This window comes from Schistocerca serialis, chromosome 9, assembly GCF_023864345.2.
Source record: "Schistocerca serialis cubense isolate TAMUIC-IGC-003099 chromosome 9, iqSchSeri2.2, whole genome shotgun sequence".
Lineage (NCBI taxonomy): Eukaryota > Metazoa > Arthropoda > Insecta > Orthoptera > Acrididae > Schistocerca > Schistocerca serialis.
In genome coordinates this window covers 103541803-103568694 of record NC_064646.1, presented here as the reverse complement: position 1 = coordinate 103568694, position 26892 = coordinate 103541803, and the positions used below count along the sequence as shown (strand labels likewise).

General features: G+C 43.9%; 1 protein-coding gene and 1 non-coding gene across 2 annotated transcripts in view; one reads left to right on the top strand and one right to left on the bottom strand.

Annotated features, from left to right (window-relative positions):
- Nucleotides 1-26892, top strand: part of LOC126418503 (TBC1 domain family member 4) — an 885912-nt gene that overhangs the window by 257018 nt on the left and 602002 nt on the right. The gene's annotated exons all lie outside the window — the stretch shown is intronic.
- Trnas-cga (transfer RNA serine (anticodon CGA)) lies at nucleotides 2030-2104 on the bottom strand. The gene has a single exon. It is a non-coding gene; the product is annotated as a tRNA-Ser (tRNA).

Sequence of the window (26892 nt, the reverse complement as noted above, 5' to 3'; positions counted from 1 at the left end):
TATCACCATACACCTGAATCCAAGCAACAAACAATGCAATGGCGCCATTCGAATTAACCGAAAGCCAAGAAATGCAAAACATCGATTTCAGCGAAGAAAATCATGGCTTCTGTTTTTTTGGACAGACAAGGCTTTCTTCTGTTGGAATTTATGCCTCCTGGAACGACAATTAATGTGCTGCATATTGCCAGGCTTTGAAACGTCTTCGAAGGGCAATTCAAAATAAACGCAGGGGAGTGCTGACAAGTGGAGTCCGCTTGCTTCATGACAACGCTCGGCCTCTCACAGCGCTCGTAACCAAACCACTACTCAAACAATTCAAATGGGACGTATTGGACCATCCGCCATACAGCCCTGACCTTGCGCCCACCGACTTCCATGTCTTCCGTTACCTGAAGTCACATCTTGGTGGAAAATCATTCCGCGACGATGAAGAGATCAAATGTGAAGTCGAAATGTGGTTCCGACAACAGGCGGTAACCTTCTATGACTGTGGCATACTAAAGCTTGTGCACCGGCTTAACAAATGTTTGGATAACGGGGGTGATTATGTCGAAAAATAACAAATAATCCGGTTAATAAGATGTAACTGACGTTTCCAAAATAAATGTTCTATTTAAGGACTGCGAGCCATTGTATCTTTACTTTTCGAAACGCCCTCGTAATTTCCACAGTGTCACGTCCCCGCAGCGCCACCAACCGCCATCAATCTGGAATTCGGCGGTGTTCATAGTGTTTTGGTTTATCAGTGTAGGTCGCTGGTTTGGCAGCCTCACAGTCAAGAGCATCTCGAGGCTCCCAGGGAATTGGGGTTGCTGACTGGCTAACGTTTGTGACGTTCCAGAGTGTGGTTACCCAGGAACCTATGAGTACGTTTCGCTTAAACTGCTTATTATGAAGTAATGAGCGGCACCCAATCAGCAACCAGTTCTCAGCCAGCTGCTAGAGGCACGCCACGCTTACGTGACCGCTGGTTGCCAACCCGGCAGTGACCACTGGTGAAACTCTTAAAAGTCTAGCCGGCCGCCGCTCCCGTGTCCTCAGTTGCGTGACGGTCGGTTAGCCACCGCCTGCGATGATTCAGCCGGTGGCAGCGGCGCGTCACGCTTTCGGCATCTCCCAGCTCTCCGTGCCGGCAGCACCCACTTCCTCTGTCTATAAACACACACACTCACTTCCTCTGTCTATAAACATACACACTCACAGACGCGCACACGAACTCGCGCAAGCTACCTGCAATCATGTAGTCAGTTATCGTATCGCACACTGAGGTGACAAAAGCCGTGAGACAGCGATACACGCAAGCACAGATGGAGACAGTGTCACGTACACGACGTATAAAAGGGCAGTTCATTGGCTGAATTGTCGTTTGTACTCAGGTGATTCATATCAGACGTTTGGGACGTGATTATGGTCGCACGGCGGAAATTAACAGACTCTGAACGCGGAGAACATCAAATTTCGGGTATTGGCTGTCACCACCGACAACACAGTGGTCAAAGGCCTTCACTTAACGACCGAGAGCAGCGGCGTTTGCGTGCAGTTGGCCGTGTTAAGAGACAAGTAATATTGCTTGATATAACCACAGAAATCAGTGTGGCACATGCGACGAACGTATCCCTTACGACAGTGCGGCGAAATTTGACGTTAATGCCCTATGGCAGCAGACGACAGAAGCGAATGTCTTTGCTTACAGCACGACGTCGCCTGCAGCGCCTCTCCCGGGCTTGTGCCCATACCGGTTGGACCCTGGACGACTGGAAAACCGTGACCTTGTCAGACGATTCCCGATCTCGGTTGGTAAGAGCTGAAGCTAGGGTTAAAATGTGGCCTAGACCCCACGAAGCCATAGATCCAAGTTGTCAACAAGGCATTGTGCAAGCTAATGGTGGCTCCATAATGATTTGTCGTGTGTTTACATGGATGTACTGGGTCATCAGGATGTTAGACTACTTGGAGAACAGAATGAGATTTTCACTCTGCAGCGGAGTGTGCGCTGATATGAAACTTCCTGGCAGATTAAAACTACATGCCGGACCGAGACTCGAACTCGGGACCTTTGCCTTTCGCGGGCAAGTGCTCTACCAACTGAGCTACCCAAGCACGACTCACGCCCCGTCCTCACAGCTTTGGTAGAGCACTTGCCCGCGAAAGGCAAAGGTCTCGAGTTCGAGTCTCGGTCCGGCACACAGTTTTAATCTGCCAGGAAGTTTCTTACTTGGAGAACGTTTACAACCGTTTATGGACGTCATATTCCCAAACAATGACGGATTTTTTGTGGATGACAATGCGCCGTGTCACCGGGCCACAATTGTTCGCGACCGCTTTGAAGGATTTTCTAGAGAATTCGAACACAGATCTCTCAGATCGCCCGACATGAAGCCCATGGAACGTTTATGGGACATCATCGACAGATTAGTTCATGCATTAACTCGTGCACCGGCTACACTTTCGTAATTATGGACGGCTATAGAGGGAGCATGGCTCAGTATTCCTGCAGGTGACTTCGAATGACTTGTTGACTCTATGCCAAGTTGAATTGATGCACTACGGTGGGTAAAAGGAGATCCGACGCGATCTACATCTACAAGGATACTCTGAAAATCACATTTAAGTGCCTGGCAGAGGGTTAATCGAATCACCTTCACAATTATCTATTATCCCTTTAGTGACGAAATTATTTCCAGAAGTTGTAGACTTTTTATGAGCACTTTATTGGGCTAAGAAACCATTCATAAAATCGTAGTTTAAATCTTGAAAGTGCGAGTTTAGCCTACGAGTATAAAAAAATTAGTGGGAACTAATTACGAACAACACAGAACATGTTGTGGGGAAGGCTAACCAAAGACTGCGTTTTATTGGCAGCACACTTAGAAAATGTAACAGGTCTACTAAAGAGTAGAGTAACTGGAGTAACTTCACTTGCTAATTTAAAATAAAATGTATATCCTTTATTTTTACTACAAAAAGCATGTTAAACATTACATTTATATTTGTATTAGTTCATATTGTCCTTTGAGTTCACTAAGGTGATGTACTATGGAACTTAGAGAAGCATAGTGCTACACGCAAAGGTACACAACAGTTGCTACACATTTTTGTTCTCTTTTCTTTGTTCTTGGTGCTACATTGACGGCATCTTCTATTTGTTGTACCTTTTGTAGGGAAACGAGTTCCAACTTTCTCCAGACAAACTTCATCTGGTACTCCAGACACGCCTCTTTTTGGTGTCTGAAAATGAACGGGCCTTCCTCTTCGATTATCTTCTAAATCTTCTGGTAAAGCATACAAAATTCTGAAAACCTTATCTGGCGTCAGTCTACACATTCTAAACGATAAGAAACAAACAATAACTACAATGGCGATTGCACAGCCATATGCATTGCACTTCACACAAGTTCAGTGGGAAAAATAGTTCCCACTAACTTACCTTGTATTATTTACATAATATTCAGTCAAATCAAGCAAATATACACGAATACTATCTCCCTCGTAAATATAAAAGTAGCTAACTACAACACAGGCCATTTCACACGCAAAAGGAAAGCACACTGTTCAAAAAACGCTGTAGCGGTCGAAATTGCGCTTCTGCATTGATTGACTAACAAGGTAGAAGTACAACCGCTTTCGCACACCCGTTGACAATCTACATGTATTAAGCATACTCTAATAGAGATGACAGCACAAGTTAGATGTGGGAAAACGGGGTACCACTGAACTTACAGTGAAAACAAATAAGTGGGAACTGTAGTTCCCACTGGTCACTAAAGGGTTATTCCAATCTCGCATAGCGCGCGGAAAGAACGAACACCTATATATTTCTGTACGAGCTCTTATTTCCCTTATTTTATCTTCGTGGTCGTTTCTACCGATGTAGGTCGGTGTCAGCAAGATATTTTCGCAGCATTCGGAGGAGAAAGTTGGTGGTAGGAATTACGTGAGAAAATTCCCTCGCAACGAAAAACGCCTTTCTTTTAATGATGTCCAGGCCAAATCCTGTATCATCTCAGTGACACTCTCTCCCATATTTCGCGATAATAAAAAACGTGCTGCCCTTCTTTGAACTTTTTCGATGTACTCCGTCAGTCCTATCTGGTAAGGATCCCACACCGCGCAGAATTATTCTAAAAGAGGACGGACAAGCTTAGTGTAAGCAGTCTCTTTGGTAGACCTGTTACATTTTCTAAGTGTGCTGCCAATAAAACGCAGTCTTTGGTTAGCCTTCCCCACAACGTGTTCTGTGTTGTTCGTAATTGTAATTCCCAGGTATTTAGTTGAATTTATGGTCTTTAGATTTGACTGATTTATCGTGCAGCCGAAGTTTAACGGTTTCCTTATAGGGTCAACTGCCAATTTTCGCACCATTCAGACATCTTTCCTAAATCGTTTTGCAATTTGTTTTCATCTTCTGATGCCTTTATTAGTCGATAAACGACAGCGTCATCTGCAAACAACCTAAGACGGCTGCTCAGATTGTCTCCCAAATCGTTTATGTGGACAAGGAACAGCGAAGGGCCTATAACACTACCTTGGGAAACGCCAGAAATCACTTTTGTTTTACTCTGACTTTCCGTCGATTAGTACGAACTGTGACCTCTGTGACAGGTAGTCACAAATCCAGTCACATAACTGAGACGATATTCCATAAGCACGCAATTTCACTGTAAGCCGCTTGTGTAGTATAGTGTCAAAAGCGTTCTGGAAATCCAGAAATACGGAATCGATCTGAAATCCCTTGTGCATAGCACTCAACACTTCATGCGAATAAAGAACGATGTTTTCTAAACCGAAGTTGACTGTGTGTCAATAGACCGTTTTCTTCGAAGTAATTCATAATGTCCGAACACAATATATGTTCCAGAATCCTGCTGCATATCGACGGTAATGATATGGGCCTGTAATTACTACCTTTCTTGAATATTGGTCTGACCGGTGCAACTTTCCAGTCTTTGGGAACGGATCTTTCGTCGAGCGAACGGTTGTATATGAGTGCTAAGTATGGGACTAATGCATCAGCATACTCCAAAAGGAACCTAATTGCTGTACAGTCTGGACCAGAAGACTTGCTTTTATTAAGTGATTCAAGTTGCTTCATTACTCAGAGGATATATTTACATCTACGTTACTCATGTTGGCAGCTGCTCTTGATTCGAATTCTGGAATATTTAATTCGTCTTCTTTTGTGGAGGCATTTCGGAAGTCTGTGTTTAGTAACTCTTCTTTGGCAGCACTGTCTCCGATAGTATCTCCGATATTAGTAGGTATCCCCTGACTTTCGTCATCTCAGTGTTTAACTAGTTGGAGACGGAGGACATGAGAGCGGTGTGCCCATACATTACGTTTACATCCGACACGAACTGTGTTTAGATGTTTTTGTCTAGCCATACGGCAAATCGATTCTCGGAGGGTTAGTATGTCATCACGAATGATGTCTTTAGACGAGCTGCTCCGATTTATTCAGAGCTTTAATGTGCAGTTGCCATTACCCTTGTAATTTTTTTAAGAATTAGAGAGTAGGTTGCCCTTGTGGGTGTCATTGAAGTCGTAGAGACTCCTTCCCAAAATATTATCCGAGTCATGCGCGGTACTGTTTCATTACACACGCCTAAAACACACTCGTTGTGGGGAGGAAAATGTTCCAAATCATCCGTTGTACGCCCTTGTTGTTCTCAAAGAACTTGAAGATATGCAGGGTTTAGAATCATTCCGCTCGAGTGCACACAGTTAGCTAATATTTTGTCACTAGCCACTCACCATCAGCAGCAGCCTTTTCCTCTAGAGTTGGGCTGGTTATAGCAGACCACAAATTAGCAATCTTCTCAGGATACAGATGTGCTGCCAAACAATTCGATAGCAGAAAATGTCATAATTTATGTCTTCCTCTCCCACGTATTCTCACGGTGATATAACGACATCTGTCTTCTTTCCATCTAGTTAAAATAAAATGTGCATTTCTCCCATTAGATGAAGGAAATGAATAACTTCGATATTGCAGTGTTTGTGACCAAACAGTAGCCGTATTGGGAATCGGTTTACGGGAAACTAAATTGGGAAGGTAGTGGTTTTTTTTTTCCAAAATATTAGAAACTGTGACCGTCTTCCTAGCACCCCATCCAAGTCAGTGTCTTGACCATTAGTCGTACTATTCAGTTTATCTATGGTTGGCCGATAGTCTCTATCCATTTATTCAGAATGAGTCACTAACCTAATCTACTACTTTATTTGAAAAGCGTGAATTCTACAACCCAGTAGCTAAAGTTCACACTTGCAACTTGTCTATTGTTACAACACAAATTCCACTATAGCTTCGAGAATTCTCAACTGATTTTTATCCACGATTACTTTGCTGGTCGTCTCTTTTTGAACATGGACCATCAAATTGATGACATTTAGCCTTAAATAGCATACACGCCCTATTGTCACTCTGTTATTTCGTTCACCGGTGGTTTTATTGGCAGCTATCGGTTTGGGCAATGCACGACCTAATTTGTTGGCTTGCCTACTTGTGATGACAAAGGGGTCCGTTATCGACCATCGCTTTAGAGCCTGTACATTTGACACTGAGTTAATCCTCAAACTCTTTTTAATAACTGGGTAACTTAGCGAAAATAAATGGAAACAACTAACATAATGAATAGATCCCATAGGATGACTGATGATGACGAAACCAGACATTTACGTTCTGAATCAAATAACTGAAGTCCATACGAATGAGAGTGGTGGTCTCACATAAACTGCAACTCACTGATAGCACCAGGATCGAGATATCGATGGTTAAATTGAAATAAGCTTTGTTTTGAGCGCCATCTTGATTATGCTAATGCCGTGTTTTAAGCATCCTTTGCAAATTTGTCAGCGCTGGTTAACAATTTGCAGGAAGCCGTAGCAATGGAGGTAACTGAACACACCACAAGGAGACATTTGATATGAACGAGGTGCGTGGTCATTGAAAAAGTTTTTGTGTGAACAGCAGATCGACGGTCGAAGTCAACATTCCATCACATTATGTTACCCTTCTGCCGGCCGCTGTGGCCGAGCGGTTCTAGGCGCTTCAGTCCGGAAGCGCGTGGCTGCTAGGGTCGCAGGTTCGAATCCTCCGTCGGGCATGGATGTGTGTGATGCCCTTAGGTTAGTTAGGTTTAAGTAATTCTAAGTTCAAAAATGGTTCAAGTGGCTCTGAGCACTATGGGACTTAACTTCTGAGGTCATCAGTCCCCTAGAACTTAGACCTACTTAAACTTAACTAACCTAAGGACATCACATACATCCATGCCCGAGACAGGATTCGAACCTGCTACCGTAGCGGTCGCGCGGTTCCAGACTGTAGCTCCTAGAACCGGTCGGCCACTTCGGCCGGCTAGTTCTAAGTCTAGGGGAGTGATGACCTCAGAGGTTTAGTCCGATAGTGCTTAGAGCCATTTATGTTACCCTTTCTCTTTTTATACACACTGACCGCATACCATGTACATATGGCAACACTGTACATGAGAACTTTTTAATATCTATGTCTACTTTTGTTAAATGTTTTTGTATTGCCATCGTAGCTGACGATGGGGTTTACACCTCAAAACATGTTCCTTCATTAATTTTAATGTCAACAAATTTTGTAACTGGTAGCGGTCTCTAAAAGACCTCTTCACGCAAGAGCATTCCCAGCGAAAGGCAAGGTCTCAGGATCGAGTACACAGTTTTAGTCTGCCAGGAAGTTTCAAAACAGCGGAAACTCCGCTGCAGGTGGCAGAGTGAAAGAACCATTCCAGAAAAACATTTTTATATCTCAGTCGTGCATTTTCGAGGGGTTGGTTTTATTTTGGGTGCTGTTTGGTGTTTATTTATTCTAGTTTGATGAGGTTTGTTCTTTAATTACTGTGGCCACCCACGTTCGCACATATGGTGGGCTGCAAAATATTTATCGAGTAGTTGAGAATGGTAAAAGCTCGCGGCCCGCCCCTCCCACCTGAGGTGATGGCTTACGGGGAGCCACTCGGGCCCCGCGCGTCCTCATTAGCATGCTGCGGCCTGCTCAACAGGCGAGCGCCTCCGTTCAGAGCGTCGGGAGCCTCGGAAGGCGCCCTGCAGTGCACCGACCGATCTTCGGAACGCAGGTCCATACGGCTGCAGGCGCTCGCTGTCTATCCGAAGTCGTCATGCCTGCCTGCCTGCCTGCCTGCAACCTCCTCTACCGGCGACGTTCACGTCTGATACCCTGTGTACCGACACTGGTCGTGAATGTGGACTGAGTTCACCGATAGGTGAGTGGTTCGAAGACCTTACAACGCTACCGCGAAATGTACGATGTGTGGCTAGAAAAGAACCGGACTAGTACTGGTGAAACAATAAAACGAATGCAATAAGGCTGAAAGTCGCGTGGCCTGTCACGTGACTTTCGCTCCGCCTACTGCTCGAGTTTCATCTGCCTCCTGCACTCAGTCTGCCCGTGGCGTCTGTTTTAAGTAGTTGACGTTTTGTCTGTGCGTCGGAAAATGTTGCGTGTACAGAAAGAACAGCGTGTTAACATCAAATTTTGTTTCAAACTAGGAAAATCTGCAAGTGAAACGTTTGTAATGTTCCAACAAGTGTACGGCGATGATTGTTTATCGCGAACACAAGTGTTTGAGTGGTTTAAACGATTTAAAGATGGCCGCGAAGACACCTGTGATGACACTCGCACTGGCAGACCATTGTCAGCAAAAACTGATGCAAACATTGAAAAAATCGGTAAACTTGTTCGACAAGATCGCCGTTTAACAATCAGAGCAGTGTCTGAGTTAACAGGAGTTGACAAGGAAAGTATTAGGCAGATTCTTCATGAAAGTTTCAACATGAACAAAGTGTGTTCAAAAATGGTTCCAAAGTGTCTCACATTTGAACAGAAGGAACGCCGAAGAATGATTTGTTCTGACATCCTGGAAAACATTCAAAGTGATCCCACCTTCTTACAAAATGTTATTACTTACGATCCCGAAACTAAACGCCAATCGATGCATTGGAAAACTCCTGGTTCTCCACGACAAAAAAAAAAGCACGAATGTCAAAATCGAAATTCAAGGCAATGATGATTGTTTTTTTTTTTTTTTGACATCAAAGGGATTGTGCACATTGATTGGGTACCAGAGGGACAAACAGTGAATCAGCATTACTACATTAGCGTCCTGGCTACCCTACGTGAGCGAATACGGAGAAAACGGAACGATTTGTGGAGAAAAAAGTCATGGATCCTTCACCAAGACAATGCCCCAGCTCACAGTGCGTTGTCAGTAAAGACGTTTTTGGCAAAACACAACATTCCCATCTTAGATCATCCACCCTACTCGCCTGATTTGGCCCCCTGTGACTTTTTTCTTTTCCCTAAAGTCAAGTCAGCTTTGAAAGGAACTAGATTTGAGACTGTTGAAGCAGTAAAAGAAAAAGCGACGGAAGTAATGTATGGACTTACCGAAAATGATCTGCAGCATTGCTATGAACAGTGGAAAATTCGTATGGAGCGGTGTAGAGACCGAGGAGGAGAGTACATTGAAGGAGATAACATGAAATTGTAAATAATTGTAAATAAATGTTTTTTCCAGCATCAGTCCGGTTTTTTTCTAGCCGCACCTCGTATAATGCCAAATATGACCTCAAAATGCAGTAAGCGTTACCCTCTGGGAGGAATTGTGCTGTTTGACCGTGCTTTAACCTGACGGACAGAGGGAATCGAACCTAAATTTCGTAAGAGTGGCAATTAGTAGAAAGCAGAAAGACTAATTTAGAACAGGGGCGGGCAGGAATCCTGCACGTGTGCGGTGCACTTGCTCGTGTGCAGTTAACAGGTGTTCTGCGTGCACACAGCGGCAAGCTGACCACCCGCTTCTCTCCCCTACCCTCCATACCGTCTCGCCGCTCCTTCGTCTGTAATGCGTTTTGTTTCCTAGCTTGCTTTATTGAATGAAGGTATAAGGTTAGTAGGAGTGCTTCAAAGAAATCATGGTCTAAAAGAGTACCTATTACCTACGATACGTTTTATTTAATTATCACAGTTGGGGTTCACAATACGTTTAATGTCTGGAACAAAATTTCTACATACAGACAAAAGCAAACGGTTATGTAAATTTGCATCACTGATGTTTGCTCTATTCTTATTAAGCTTTGGAAATAAATTCAAGTTCAATTTAAGTTTCAAATAGGATCAAATTTAAGTGCCTCATAACGACACTTGTAAAGCAAGTGATTCCAACTAACCACATTTATGTTCATTAGTACTTTGGCACTTTCAAATTAAAGCAGTTCATAGCAAATTAAAACTTTTCATCGGTTAAATATTATGTGCCTCTCTTTTTATGTGTGAAACAAATGATTTAACTTCCAACTTTCATATTCTTTAAAACTGATCTTAGGCACATTTAAATAGAAACAAATTAGCATTTCTTCATAATTAAGATACTCGGTTTTTAGCACTATTAGGATAGGACCCTACTTCGTATCATGAAGAGGGCAGTTCAAAGTTTAAACACGTATTTTGCAACAGTTCAATTACTATTGCAATAAACACACACAGCCGGCCGCGGTGGTCTAGCGGGTCAGGCGCTCAGTCCGGAACCGCGCGACTGCTACGGTCGCAGGTTCGAATCCTGCCTTGGGCATGGATGTGTGTGATGTCCTTAGGTTAGTTAGGTTTAAGTAGTTGTAATGTTCTAGGAGACTGATGACCACAGATGTTAAGTCCCATAGTGCTCTGAGCCATTTGAACCATTTAAACACACACAAGCACACTGGTTCATTCTAGTATACATATGTTCTCCAAAGTTGTTGAGGCAGTTGCGCAATAGTGGTGGCAAGCACGTGGCAGCTATTTGGTCTCAACCCTGGCGGTTTAATCCTCTATTTCAATTCTTCTTGGCGGCGAGTTAATCATTTTTAGAGCCATTCTAAATACCAGAGCACCATTTTACAGCCGGAACCACATCCGAGGCCATTGCATCATAGATTTGGATTCAGAATGCCTCACTTGGCACCTGCGGTGTTGACTATGCGACTGCTGGCCACTGACTGCCTAACGCCCTTCCTCTCTTGCCACCCAGATAGAGCGTCACTTCCACCTTTAATTGCGCGCAAAGCCCCTTCCATGTGGAGGGGGTTCCCTACGCCTTTTAAGTTACATCATATGATTTCCCTAAGTATGAACCAGTTTTCTACATACAATTTTGTTTTTTACAAACATAAATATTTTATAAAATTCCTTTATTTAAGCACACTACTAAGTTAAGCAAATCATATATCACAAATTTCCCTTTCCCTCCAACAATTCAAAGATCTGAACTCATACAGAATAAACACTTCATAATAAATTCACTCGGTACCAATTACTCACAATCGATAATGGTGATACAACTTCTTAAGTAGTAGAAACCAGAACGTTGTCCTCAACGGCGAGTGTTCATCAGAGACAAGAGTACAGTCAGGAGCGCCCCAGGGAAGTATGGTAGGACATCACACACACCCATGCTCGAGGCAGGATTCGAACTTGCGACCGTAGCGGTCGCGCAGTTCCAGACTGGAGCGCCTAGAACCGCTCGGCCACTCCGGTCGGCAGCCAGGCTGGGGATGATGCGATTCTGTAACATATCGGCGTACCCCTTACCCGTCACGGTAGCAGTTACAAAACCAGAATCATGCATTTCCTCGAAGAAAAAAGGCCCGATAACGGTAGATGTGGTAGGACCGCTTTTGTTCTCCATATACATAATGATTTTGTGGACAGATGATAGGAGTAGCAACCTTTTACCATATATTAAGAGGAGCCAACTAAAGAATTTGGTTCTCAGTAGAAACTTTTTTTCTTTAATTATTTCGAAATAAAACTCTATTTTCCCGTACCACGCAGGGAAGTGTACTGAGGTCTAATGTGAGTCGTGCTAGCAATTAGCGTTAAGGAATGCAATTTCTGTATTGAAACAAGCTGTATTCATCGTCCACTCAAACAGACATTGTTTCTAAAATTCTCTACACAAAAATGCTGATTGTGACTGTTAGAAAAGCTATGACTTTTCATACTTCAATAGTGATTCTTTGTCAATTTGCAAAAGACATTTAGACGACTTTGTGTCGTGTCCAGGGAACACCACGAGGAGATAGTCTCTCTTCGTCCTCCATTATATTTATTCACAATATTTACAGGATGATTATTTATATACAATTTTTACAATAGAGTGATCGACGTGAACTGAACCCCTTTTCAATATTTACAAGTATTGCTGTAGCTTCAGCCATTTCCTTTTCATTGTAATTTCTGTGCCTAGGCCACGCAAGTAAGAAATGATTTTACATTGGAGTCTTGTAAGGGCCTTAGAAACTCTCTCATCTGTCTTAATTGCGGCCTTCTTTCTTCCTTTCCCCAACTAGATTTAAAACTAGTCGGTCAAATTGGTGCCCATGACAGTCTATTCTGTGTCCTCTCTGAGAAGTTTTACTAAGGAGTAAAAATTTGGATGAACAATTAATGTATTTATCGTTCGATTCCATCCTGAAACATTGTTGGTGCGGTGACGCCTTCCTGCACAATTCCATATATCCCTTGGCATGTCGTCATTATCCAGCCATTGTTCAACAAAATAGTCGTAAAAATCCTGCAGTTTTTCATTATCTGGCGTGCTCTCCTGAATCCATAGCCATCCATCATCTAACATGTCCAGTGGAATGTGAGCCAGAGCGGAACACAATCTTATGTGAAAACGAATTTCTTCGTTTTCCTTGTAGGCAGCAACAAGGCCACAATTCTGCACTTACCTCCACAAGCACTGGTTGAAATGGTAGTTGCAGCCATTAATATTTGCATCAGGAAACAAATGTGTTACTGATTGGATGACTGCAGCTTCAAAATCTATCATGATAGCTGTGTGATTCCATCCAGGTACGTTGCTCTTAACAGCTGTGAAAAAGCGATCGTACGTTTCTCGCTTTTTATTGGGTAGCAAGGCGTACACGGTTGGAACTGTGTTTGTTTCCTCCCCAGAACTAGAAATATCGGCATGAACAATAAATAACTGTCCAAACTGCTTGCTGGAGCTTTTGAACGTTCCATCGACAAAGAACGAATTGCAGCCTGTTAAACAGGATTTTCCCCTTTCGCTGGCGAACACCAATATCCTATCATTTGGTACTCTGTTGTCATTTGCAGGAAAAAATTTGCTCCCATCATTCATTAGCGTTGCAGCGATCGTTTTGCACTCCTGTGTGACGGCGGTGATGTGACGATGTCGTGTCCTTGATTGAACAGCGGTCCTACTTCTTCGGCGTAAACAGAAGAAACTGAAGTGTCCGTTTCTTTTGCACGCCTTTTGGCGTTTGCTACGTGTTTTCGCACTTCATTAACTGCGACGTCCGTAATACATGTATGGCTGCCTTCACCTTAAATTAAGTTGTTTCTGATAGTTAGTCTTTCTTTACACTTCTTGTCTACGTTTACGCACCGCCAATAACTTACACCTTCATTGTTGGTATATTCCGCTAAATCCACAGCAGTACTGAACTGCGGCGCGCAACCTGTTTGGTGCCGCTGTAGACCGCCCGCTACCTGTTCGGCCGGGTCTCCTCACAACTGTCGCTCCTCACAACTGTCGCTCCTCACAAGTGTCCCAACCCCCTTGGTGTCGAGAAGTGAATCAGCTTCTTGTTGCAGGTATGACTGCCCCACGCGGTCGCGTACGTGCAAAACTAATGGCGGGGCTGCCGGACGATATACAAGAGCAAAAGCGACCGCTTCCAAGCAAGACTGCCAGTCCTTAATTTCTGTAACTATCAGACGGACTTGGCGCTCCGCGTCGGGGCCCGTCCAATAGTAACAATTTTCTTATGAACCACCCAATCACCGACACTCCCGCTCGCTTTCTGGACGCCCAGCGGCCGTTCAATCAACGCTACTTTTGGGAGGTCCCTGATGTCTGAGGTCACTTCCCGAGCACCACACCGGCGCCGTTTTCAGAATTCGCGGAAGGTCTGACAGCCCCCTCCCCCCCCCCCGCCCCCCCCCCCCCGCCCACCCGACGACGGAGCCGCCATTGTCTGGTACGGGCGTCTGGTCTAGGGTGAGGTCCTCTGCACAGGATGCCGACTTCCCCCCTACTGTCCAGCACCGAGCCCACTTGCAGTGGTTTCCGGCAGAGAACTCTGCCACGGAAAAGTTCCTCATGATACATGATTTTTACTGCAGTGCAGATTGTGCTCATTTTGCGTTTGAATAGACCTTGTTGGTTGGTTGATTTGAGGCAGGGGAACAAACAGCGAACTCATCAGTCCCCTCTGATTAGTGAAAGATGGGGAAGGAAATCGGTCGTGACTTTCAAAGGAATCATCCCTGCATTTTCCTGAAGAGATTTAGGAAAATCACGGAAAACCTAAATCAGGATGGTCGGACGCGGATTTGAACCGTCGTCCTCCCAAATGCGAGTCCAACGTGCTAGCCACCGCGCCATCTTTCTCGGTAATAGACCTGTGACAGTTACAATTTTGCGTGCAGAACCCTTAACTTTGAAACGTCCCCTTAGAAATATTTATGCATTACTGTGCTGATAATCATCTTACGTTATTTGAGTTTCAAACGGCTGAGCAAAACTGAACGTACTCAGACATTTCCCTCTTTACTTATTCTGATCATCACTAAACTGACACACACTTTTTTTAACGGAATGCAATCTTTCAATAATCGCTACAAAAGAATGGCCCTGACTAACAATATAACCTATAACTTTCATGAATCACTTAGCTCACAAAAATCTTCGTTACTCGAACGACTACAATACAGCGAGCGCCAATACTGCCAGCTAAATAAAAGATTCTAACTACTGAAGGCACTAACTACTGATAGGCATACTTATCAAATGAAAGATTTTGATAAAGAACAAACAATGTATTTACCTTAATAGTGTTCAAAAGTCATAGATTATATATAATGTGCGGCTGGTCATAATGCGCCAGGAACTAACAATCCCTGGTTCTAAACACCCAGTGGAAACACTGGACCAACTTGATTACAAGCAAGTATGACTCGTGCAAGTAATAACAACATTACCCCAGGTGGTAACCAATCCACCCATCAACAGATGGCCACCAGGAATTCGGATTCTGGGGAACCTGGACTTACACGATTACATCAGAGAAAGTCGGAGCTCTCTGGCAAACTTCCACTTAAAACACCTACATACATTGGAACCTTTAACATAAATACATTAATCCAACCAGGAAAACTTCTAAACCTTACAACAGAACTTGAAAAGCAAAAGATAGTAATACTAGCTTTACAGGAGACACGTTTTACAGATGAAGAAACATCAGATTATGGCAACTATCGCATCTTTAAGAGCAAGACGGATAAACGAATCGGAAGAGGAGCCCCCCATCTCGGGATGGCGTTTATCATACACAAGAGCGTGCTCAGCTCCATCAAGGAAGTTACTCCCGTAAATAATAGGATAATGACGATGCGCTTACAATGTGCCAACAAAACATACACAATGGTTAATGTTCATGCTCCCACAAACGGAGACAACAAGAAAAACCCCATAGAAACAGAAAAGTTCTGGGAAAATTTGGAGAATATAATGGCCAAGATTCCAAAAGATGATACAATAGTTCTACTCGGCGATTTTAATGCCCAAATTGGTAGAGAGAAAATCCACCAAAAAACCGTAGGCAAATATCCTGCACATAAATTTACCAATAAAAATGGTACAAGGCTCGTCGAAGTATGTAAGCAGAATAACCTGAAGATAATGTCAACATCTCTAAGAAAATGTCCAAGAAAACAAAAGACATGGAGATCTCCTATACAACAAATTGGCGAGTTTCAAATAGATCATGTGGCGATTTCATACCCAGTACAAAAAGAAATTTACGACGTCCAAGTACGCAGAGGAGCAAACATTGATTCAGACCATTACCTAACTAGAATTAAAATCAAGTTTACAGCACGAAGAAGTCATCAGAAGAAAACAGAAATACAGAAATATGACACCAAGAAGATTAAAGAATCTAAAGTAAAAGAAGAATGGGAGAAGGAAAAGGCAAACACATGGGAAGAATTTCATTCTAAAATCACGCGAATAGCTAAGGAAACTATTCCCTTGAAAAAGATATTCAAACACCCTTGGTGGGATTCAGACTGTGAAAATGCATTGGAAAGAAGAAAAAAGGCATTTCAAGAATATAACAGTAAAAAATCACAAGAAAGTCTACATTTATTTAACGAGGTTAGAAAACAGGTTTCAAAATCTATTAGGCAAGCAAAAAGGAAGTACACAAAGGCACAACTGGATGCCATAGAAGAAAATTTCCAAAACTATAATACAAGAGACTTCTACAGAACTTTCGCAGATAAAATACGAGGATATATCCCTCAAAATTTATGTTTCAGAAAACCAGATGGTAAATTAGCCCTAACAAACCAGGAAAACTGTCAAGTATTGGCTCAATATTTTTCTAACCTACTAAATTGCCCAGAACCTAGTTTAAGGTTTCCCAAAGAAATCAGTGCCAACGCTCAACCGGATTCATTACCACCAACACAGGAAGAAATCAAATGTCACATTAAAAACTTAAAAAATAATAGAACATCTGGCGAAGATGGCATTGTTGCAGAGCTATTAAAAAACCTAGGACCAAAGACGTTGCAAGAGCTCACAAAAATAATAACAAAAATATGGGAAACAGAAAAATTACCAGAGGATTGGAAATGTGCCCTTATTCACCCGTTACATAAAAAAGGAGACAGAACAAATGTCAATAACTACAGGAGAATCTCACTTTTACAAGTCACCTACAAAATTCTCTCAACATGTCTGCTGAAAAGAACACAAGAGCAGCTGGAACGCCAAATTGGTGATTATCAAGCAGGCTTCCGCCCCGGTCGCTCATGCATCGAACAAATATTTAATTTAAAGACAATATTAAAACACAAAGGAAATAGAAATGCCCCCATAATTTGTACATTTGTAGATTTTAAGAAAGCCTATGACTCAATTGACCGGCAATCTTTGTTTAACATTTTAGAGGAACTTGGACTTGACTCCAAAACACTAAGGCTTATCAAAGAATCACTGACAGACACTGTATCTAAAGTTAAATTCAGGGGAGAAATCTCTGAACCTTTTCTCATAAAAACTGGAGTACGTCAAGGTGACGGGCTATCTCCACTTCTGTTTAATATAGTCCTGGATAAAGTCATTAAGGAATGGGAAAAAGAATTAAAAAATCAATCCTACTGGAAACCAATCCATCTTGGTAGAACCAAAGACAACATGGAGATATCTTGTTTAGCATTCGCGGACGACTTGGCCATACTTGCAGATGATGAAGAAATCGCCACCAAACAAATAGAGATCCTTAAGGAATGCGCGGATAAAGTAGGTTTACAAATTTCGTTTCAAAAGACAGAATTTTTCTGTACGAAATTCCATATACACAGTTTGAACACAAAATATGGAAAAATAAATAGAGTAAAACATTTTAAATACCTAGGTGAAATTTTGGAGCCAACCGGAGGAGAGAAAGTTGCACAGAAGATCAGACAACAGAAAATGAAGAGAGCATATGGTATGACACATGAAATATACAATAAAAAATGCATCTCCTCGAACACAAAAATCAGACACTACTGCGCAGTAATTAAGCCAGCAGCACTATATGCTAGTGAAACGCTCACACTCCACGCAAAATGTGATTTAGAAAAAATACTAAAAGAAGAACGCAAAATTATGAGAAAGATTTTAGGTCCAAAATTAACAGAAGAAGGATACCGGATACAATCAAGAAGAACCACAGAAACTATATCAAACCTGGCAGCAGACATAAGAAGGCGAAGATTAAAATTTTATGGACATGTCACTAGACTTCCCCCCACACGACTCACCAACAGAATTCTCACTTACATAGAAAAAGTCAAATCAACAACACCATGGATTAGCCAAGTAAAATTAGATTTACAAAAAGCAAATATTGAACTTAAATATGTCAAAGATAGAAAAACTTTTCGAAATAAGGTGGAAAAGTGGATTGTATTGTCGGAGAAGGAAGCACTAAAGAGACCAGGAACAAAATGGACAGAAGAAAGAAAAAGAAAACATGGAGAACGCATGAAAGAAGTATGGAAGAAACGATGTCAGAAAGCTTTGCGTGATCCTTCTGTGTCCATTCGCGATAAGTAAGTAAGTATATACACTCCTGGAAATGGAAAAAAGAACACATTGACACCGGTGTGTCAGACCCACCATACTTGCTCCGGACACTGCGAGAGGGCTGTACAAGCAATGATCACACGCACGGCACAGCGGACACACCAGGAACCGCGGTGTTGGCCGTCGAATGGCGCTAGCTGCGCAGCATTTGTGCACCGCCGCCGTCAGTGTCAGCCAGTTTGCCGTGGCATACGGAGCTCCATCGCAGTCTTTAACACTGGTAGCATGCCGCGACAGCGTGGACGTGAACCGTATGTGCAGTTGACGGACTTTGAGCGAGGGCGTATAGTGGGCATGCGGGAGGCCGGGTGGACGTACCGCCGAATTGCTCAACACGTGGGGCGTGAGGTCTCCACAGTACATCGATGTTGTCGCCAGTGGTCGGCGGAAGGTGCACGTGCCCGTCGACCTGGGACCGGACCGCAGCGACGCACGGATGCACGCCAAGACCGTAGGATCCTACGCAGTGCCGTAGGGGACCGCACCGCCACTTCCCAGCAAATTAGGGACACTGTTGCTCCTGGGGTATCGGCGAGGACCATTCGCAACCGTCTCCATGAAGCTGGGCTACGGTCCCGCACACCGTTAGGCCGTCTTCCGCTCACGCCCAAACATCGTGCAGCCCGCCTCCAGTGGTGTCGTGACAGGCGTGAATGGAGGGACGAGTGGAGATGTGTTGTCTTCAGCGATGAGAGTCGCTTCTGCCTTGGTGCCAATGATGGTCGTATGCGTGTTTAGCGCCGTGCAGGTGAGCGCCACAATCAGGACTGCATACGACCGAGGCACACAGGGCCAACACCCGGCATCATGGTGTGGGGAGCGATCTCCTACACTGGCCGTACACCACTGGTGATCGTCGAGGGGACATTGAATAGTGCACGGTACATCCAAACCGTCATCGAACCCAACGTTCTATCATTCCTAGACCGGCAAGGGAACTTGCTGTTCCAACAGGACAGTGCACGTCCGCATGTATCCCGTGCCACCCAACGTGCTCTAGAAGGTGTAAGTCAACTACCCTGGCCAGCAAGATCTCCGGATCTGTCCCCCATTGAGCATGTTTGGGACTGGATGAAGCGTCGTCTCACGCGGTCTGCACGTCCAGCACGAACGCTGGTCCAACTGAGGCGCCAGGTGGAAATGGCATGGCAAGCCGTTCCACAGGACTACATCCAGCATCTCTACGATCGTCTCCATGGGAGAATAGCAGCCTGCATTGCTGCGAAAGGTGGATATTCACTGTACTAGTGCCGACATTGTGCATGCTCTGTTGCCTGTGTCTATGTGCCTGTGGTTCTGTCAGTGTGATCATGTGATGTATCTGACCCCAGGAATGTGTCAATAAAGTTTCCCCTTCCTGGGACAATGAATTCACGGTGTTCTTATTTCAATTTCCAGGAGTGTATATATCAGTTCGTGACATCCAGTCTTACAAATTTACTGTCTCTGATGGACATACGTCCAGATCATCCGCTCTCAAAACTCCGCCATCTCTCTCCCCACATCCACCACTGCAGGCGGCTCACCTCCAACTGCGCAACGCAATGCGCTGTTCACATCCAACTGCCCAACACTACAATAGCAAATTCCAACAATGCAAACCAGCCACAGACTGCACACAGCACAGTCAGTGATTTTCATACAGAGCACTACGTGGCGTTACCAACATAAAAACGTAAACAGCCTACTTACAACTTGATCTCCACACTTTGTTGGTAACCACGGGAAGCGTCAATTTAGTATAAAAACTGCAGATTGGCGGACAATGTGGGCCTTGCACTTGGAGATAGGACGCCGCCTTGCAACTTCTGGTACCAACATCGTTCAATCATGCCTGTTCCACTCACAAATGCTGCAGGTGAACAAGGAAAGAAAGACTGTCCATATGAGCTGTAGTTTGACCGATTGTGTGGTCGTATTGATTTCGAGAAACGTGTGCCGGAGGAAATAGTATCTGGCAGGACACCTCTCCGTTCTTGGAATTTTAACAGTAAACGTGTCCGTGATGCGCAAAACCTCTGTTGTAGGGTATTTGGCTGGAGTGTATCCAAAGTCTCCGTAACACGTACTAAACGATCAAGTAACGAAATGCGGCGTTTTTTTGTTGGATCTTCTATGTCTCCTCTCTTAATAGAGCTCCATACTAGTGAGCAGATGTTCCATACTCAGAAGTCGATCTTAAAGGGGTTTTCTACGTCACTTCTTTTCTAGAAAATATTTTTTTTATTCCAGTCTTTGGTCGCAATATAAATTCTTTCGAAGTTGACCGGTTGTCAGTCAGTAATGACCATCTTCAGATCTACAATATAAAAAATATACAGTTAGTGGGCAGTCTATCTTTCAAAACAATAAAATATTTCATATCACGATGTACTCTCATACAAACTGGGAATGTACAGATAGAATTGGGTAAAGCGTACCTGTTCTACACCATGTCCTAATGTGATAAAGCCGTAATTGCATCGTCAAAACATATAAATACACTCAGCAAAGCATCGTCACGTAGAACTAAAAAATGGGGTAAAATGGGCCACATCGTCCACACACTCATTTTGCAACTGGCGTTACTGTACCAAACTAACTGTGAAGTGCAGTAGCTTGTAAATAGGAAGATGGTCATTACTGACTGAAAACGGTCATCGTCGAAGGACTTCATATTTTGATCAAAGACTGTAATAAAAAAAAATTGACAGTACCTGGATCACTGTTTGTATTCGCGACTTTGTCACAGCTTGTGAAACTTCTTTACTAAGTGAATTAAACTCTCTTAAGGTAGTTCCGCTGAATCTGCGGTGTGATCATTCTACCTAAGGTCGCTCCAGAGAGTTACTCCTAAGTACAGTATGTTAAGTTCGTTATAGTTCGCAGTTATCTGTCGCCAGCTGCGTAGTCGAACAGTAAAGGGTTTCGTCGCCTGTTTATGCTTAGTAGACTGTGTTTCTTTACGTTCAGGGCCAGCTGCCAATCCCGCTGTCGATCCTGCACAAATGTTCCTGCATTTCGCTACAGCCTTCTGTCGCTGCAACCTTCCCACAGATAAAAGCACCGTCTGTCAATAGACCCGGGGAACTCCCAACGTCATCCTCTGTATCCACCAGATTAGTATATGTTACACTACTGGCCATTAAAATTGCTACACCACGAAGATGACGTGCTACAGACGCAAAATTTAACCGACAGGAAGAAGATGCTGTGATATGCAAATGATTAACTTTTCAGAGCATTCACACAAGGCTGGCGCCGGTGGCGACACCTACAACGTGCTGACATGAGGAAAGTTTCCAATCGATATCTCATACACAAACAGCAGGTGACCGGCGTTGCCTGGTGAAACGTTGTCGTGATGCCTCGTGTAAGGAGGAGAAATGCGTACCACCACGTTTCCGACTTAGATAAAAGTCGGATTCTAGCCTATCGCGATTGCGGTTTATCGAATCTCGACATTGCTGCTCGCGTTGGTCGAGATCCAATGACTGTTAGCAGAATATGGAATCGGTGTGTTCATGAGGGTAATAAGGAACGTCGTGCTGGATCCCAGCGGCCTCGTATCACTAGCAGTCAAGATGACAGGCATCTTATCCGCATGGCTGTAACGGATCGTGCAGCCACGTCTCGATCCCTGAGTCAACAGATGGGGACGTTTGCAAGACAACAACCATCTGCACGAACAGTTCGACGACGTTTGCAGCAGCATGGACTATCAGCTCGGAGACAATGGCTTCATTCGCCTTCATTCGATCCCTGCGAAACCCTACATTTCAGCAGGATAATGAACGACCGCATGTTGCAGGTCCTGTACGGGCCTTCCCGGGTACAGAAAATGTTCCACTGCTGCCCTGGCCTGCACATTCTCCAGATCTCTCACCAATTGAAAACGTCTGGTCAGTGGTGGCCGAGCAACTGGCTCGTCACAATACGCCAGTCACTACTCTTGATGAACTGTGGTATCGTGTTACAGCTGCATGGGCAGCTGTACCCGTACATGCCATCCAAGCTGTGTTTGACTCAATGCCCAGGCGTATCAAGGCCGTTATTACGGCCAGAGGTGGTTGTTCTGGGTACTGATTTCTCACGATCTATGCACCCAAATTGCGTGAAAATGTAATCACATGTCAGTTCTAGTATAATGTATTTGTCCAATGAACACCCGTTTATCATCTGCATTTCTTCTTTGTGTAGCAATTTTAATGGCCAGTAGTGTATATTGTAATCCTTGACGGCACTATCGAACTCCCTTGGCGTACTCCCGAAATTACTTTTCGACCTATCATTTCATCCCGTTAAAGAAAGGCCAATATTTTAAAATGTGAGTGATAACTGTACTCTAATGAAACAAAATTATTCGTAGCCGTTTGTCCTAATAAGGTGTGCGGTATAAGAGGATTCAGCGATTTGCGATAATCCGTGAATGTTTATCCTAACTTCTGCTTCTGGCAAAACCTCACGGCGGACCCGAAGCTATGGCACTGTCATTGAAACTGAGTAGCCGCGTCGATGACTTGTTCACTTGGAAACGTGGTTCAGACCAGTTGTTGTTGGATTTGTGTAGTGAGCGCTTCATACATGAGTAAATATCCAGCCGCCCGTTTAATTTTGTCCCTTGTAATGGCAAGATGTATCGTTAGTACAGATCCAGTTAGCCCTGTCGAGGGCGTGATGACGGTGCAGTGCGTCACCGAAACCAGTCTCGTTGAATAAAGAAATTGTCAAAACACGCAGATGAAGATGGTTCTATCAGTGCTCACATATTGCAGCTCTGTCTTCATCTCCTAGTCACCATGGACGAGAGTTGCGTATATCACTAAGGAAGCAGTGGAGTCGTGTCCAGCCATCATCGTGCAAGCTGATGCTGAGTATTTCTTGTGACTGTCATGGCGTTGGGCTGAGAGATTGTGTCTGCAAGTGACAAATCGTCACAGGAGCATATAGTACCTCCGAAATCTCCTGACTAGCTTACGGGAAGCAGCTGATGTGTACACCACTGGAGGGCACAAGTAAACAGTCTAGCTACAGGGAACGAACCAAAATTCATTGACCACAATTTCCACAAAAATGTTCTCCCCGATGAAATAAAAGAAAGGGTGGTTCCTCAGTAACTCAAACGAAACTGATGCTAGTCCTCGAGTAAGTGAAACAAAATAAATGATGGTTCATAAATAATGGAGCCACTTACACTTTGAGAATGGGAAACTAAGTAATTTCTATGATACTTGAAAGTGAGCAACACAATCTTAAAGTCTTAAGCACCTTACACAAAAACAGCGAATTAAGTTTCTGTAGTCACTTGCTTTTTAATGAGCAGATTCTTCTAGTGCTAATAACTTTAGATTGAAACTGAAAAATAAGTTTCTCACTGTAGGTTTAATAACCAAATTCCAAATACAAGCTTCATTGTAGAGGAATAAAGACTAAACTACTCTTACGGTGTACTTTGGTGAAGGAGTATTGAGCCAACAGCTATGAAATATTTAAGTCACAGGGTAGAAACTTCCAGTGTGATACTATTTTGTCGCCTAGGAGAACAACACTAGAATTATACCAAGTCTCAACGAGCATGTCGCTGATCGCTTGGAGTTCCAGCTGAGGAGGCAGCGTGCTGTCCAGAAGTCGATGGCCCAGTCCTTGATCTTCCTCTTTCTGGCTGCGACAGAACTGCTCCTCGTAGCTCGTGTGCCGGTCTAATTAGCTGTCTTGTGGACAGGTATGTGGCCGGCCTATTTTTGGCACGTGACATGGTGGATGCGTGAAGAGGCACCGTTTGCCGACGACCTCTGTCACCGTGCACGCTGCCTGGTGACCTTGCCGGAGTGTTCCTGTCGCCCTCTGCTGATCTGGCCGTGGAATTCTGGTGTTGCGAAATCCGATGTCGTCTGCACTGTAGGGGTTGAGCTCGCTGCAACCCGCACGACAATTAAGTTGTACGTGGTGCTGTCGGCGCCTGATATCTAGGGTGACACGGCACCTGTTAACGACGAGTGTGTTTACGTTTCACAACAGCGCACCAGGTCATTCTGCACACGCAGTATTCACAAGTTGTGCTGTTTTGGGTTACAAAATTTAGTTTCACCCTGCGGTATTCCCGTGGTATGGCACATACTGATACCTCCTCCATCCCTGGATGAAGAAACAATTACGTGGAAGTTATTTACGGAAATAGTGTGGTATTATTTTCGAGGTGGGACGTTTCCTGAACTGCCAAAATGCAAAGTTACACAACCGAAGCCTCTGGAAAGTCATCCACCGTCGGGAACAACGCTTTGCACTAACTCTTTGAGTACCAGTAGTTTCTGCCGCAAACCAGGATTTTTTAAAAAAATTTTAACTCTCTAGGGCCTTTCGCATGAAACCGCCGATGCTATTGCAAGACAGAGGTATCTAGAGGTACGTATGTAGTGCACTGTAGCAGCGTTCAAAGCAATAGCTGCCACTTGACTATAGGACGTTCTGACATGTTTACACATAACATATTTAGGTAATTATTGAAATTGAAAGTAATTACATCTAAAGTTATTGTAACATAAAATTTTGTTTGTATTATGAGTGGTTTCGAAATGAGACCACTGACGCAGTATGTACTTTTGATACGTATTTATTAAATTTTAGGCCCATTTTGATTGTTTTTTAGGACTATAATTTGTGTTAGGCGTGGAAGTTTCGAGATGTGAAGTGGTTCCAAAGTGAAACTACCTCCGTAGAACAACTGATTGTTTACTTTTTTTCGAATCTTTCTTGTATTCTTTGCTTACTTTGATGATAAAGGTCAATTTTATGAAAACTTTTATAGTAATTTTTTTTCCTTTCTTTTAGTAGACTCAAAGGTTTACAGGGTAGATATTCAGAATAACACTGTCATCAGCCTTCACGGTCGCAACATGGCTTTTCAGAGTGGAAGCTGAAGGTTTATGAGTGCCCGGAGTTATTTTTACACACCGGAAATTCCATATGTGAACAAAATGGACGCACTGCAATTTGCAAGATCGCGCATCTCGTGAAACACATTTCGACTTCCGCATGCACCATTTTACACGTTGGATCTTACTACTCAAACTGTTTGCCCCAAGACCAGTCACCACGTTGATTGCCAGCAATTAAGCACCACGTATATAGCACGTAGCCGCTACGTCCCACAGCTGTGTTTGCTACTCGACGGCCGTTTGAGTTCTGAGTGTAGCAGAGTGCGCGCTATTCAAACAGGCTGCTAACAGCGGCCTGTATACGCTGCATGTGTAATTACAAAATTACCATCTACATACTACGCGAAACTGTGCAGTCGGCCTCTGGAGAACTGTCTTCTCCAGCGCGCTCGCTCGCGCTCTCTCTCTCTCTCTCTCTCTCTCTCTCTCTCTCTGTGTGTGTGTGTGTGTGTGTGTGTGTGTGTGTGTGTGTGTGTGTGTGTGTGTGTGTGTGTGTGTGTTTGTGTGTTTGTGTGTTTGTGTGTGTGTGTGTGTGTCGCGCAGTAGAGTTTTTCTCTCGAGAACTTTTAGTTAATCCTGCTGCCTAATAGACCTGAATCTTATAATAAGAAGCGCTATGGGACATGTCGCAGCTAGGACAATGCCTATAACTGCTACAGGTAAGGTTACTCAATGGAATCAGAGTAATATAAAGAGTAACTCCGTACACACTAACATACAACACTGTTAATTTGCACAACGACGCCAGTTACGACGCTGCAGGTATCACATTACTTCAAACAGCCTTGTGGACATGAAGTGACAAAAAATGTAGTATATTCATTCACGCAGTCGTGACAGCAAAATTACTCGGCAGCTACCCGGACACACAAGTCACAAGACGTAACGTTAATCACCACATTGAAACACTGCAAAGCAGTCGCTATTGTGCAATGCTGTCCTTTCATTTAGTTTGGAATGACCCGATCGATGTAATGATACCTTGCCAGACTTGCATTATCTAACAGATTAGTCCCTTGTGCGCAGATGAATTTCTTTTCTTCGAACAGTTACTGGTGATTGTCGTTGCTCGGGACAGCTGCTTATTGCACCGAGTAAAAAAAATTACAGGAAATGTATCTGGAGTTTTTAACTCAATAGCCAGATGCACTGCTCAGTGCGCGCGGTCAGGCGCGCGCGCGCGCGCACGCTCACACGCGCACGCACACGCGCACACACACACACACACACACACACACACACAAACTAAATACCATTCATCTTACATGATAAAAAAATGAAAGTGTTCCACAGTTTAGTTCGGTGCTAAATTTGGTGATAATGAGGGGAAGGGGCAACAGACGGCAGGGGGGGGGGGGGGGGGGGGGGACGTCGGGGTACTAGCTAATGTCTGATTGTGCTGGCGGGTAATGAAAGATAGGGAACCACCATTTTAAATTCATTGCCATCTCTAGGTATTTACCGCCGGTCTTAGACCGTTAATAATAAAATTAACACAGCTTCTTCGCGTGATTATTTTCGGAAGCAAAGTCTGTGGCTGGCGCGCCGGATCCTGATAACTGCTGCGGCCACTGGTTGTCTAAGCTAGCAATATTCACCTCCAGGACAGCTTGACGTGAAAGTGAGTGGTACATGAGGTGGTTACGCTCGTAATAATTATCACTGTGCCCGCGATTGAGGACGCTTGCCTGCAGTAAGCTGACCTGGGCGGGTCGTAACGTGGCACAGTTTTCTCAAATGTTGCAGCAAAGACTGGCCGGCGAACACGACGACGT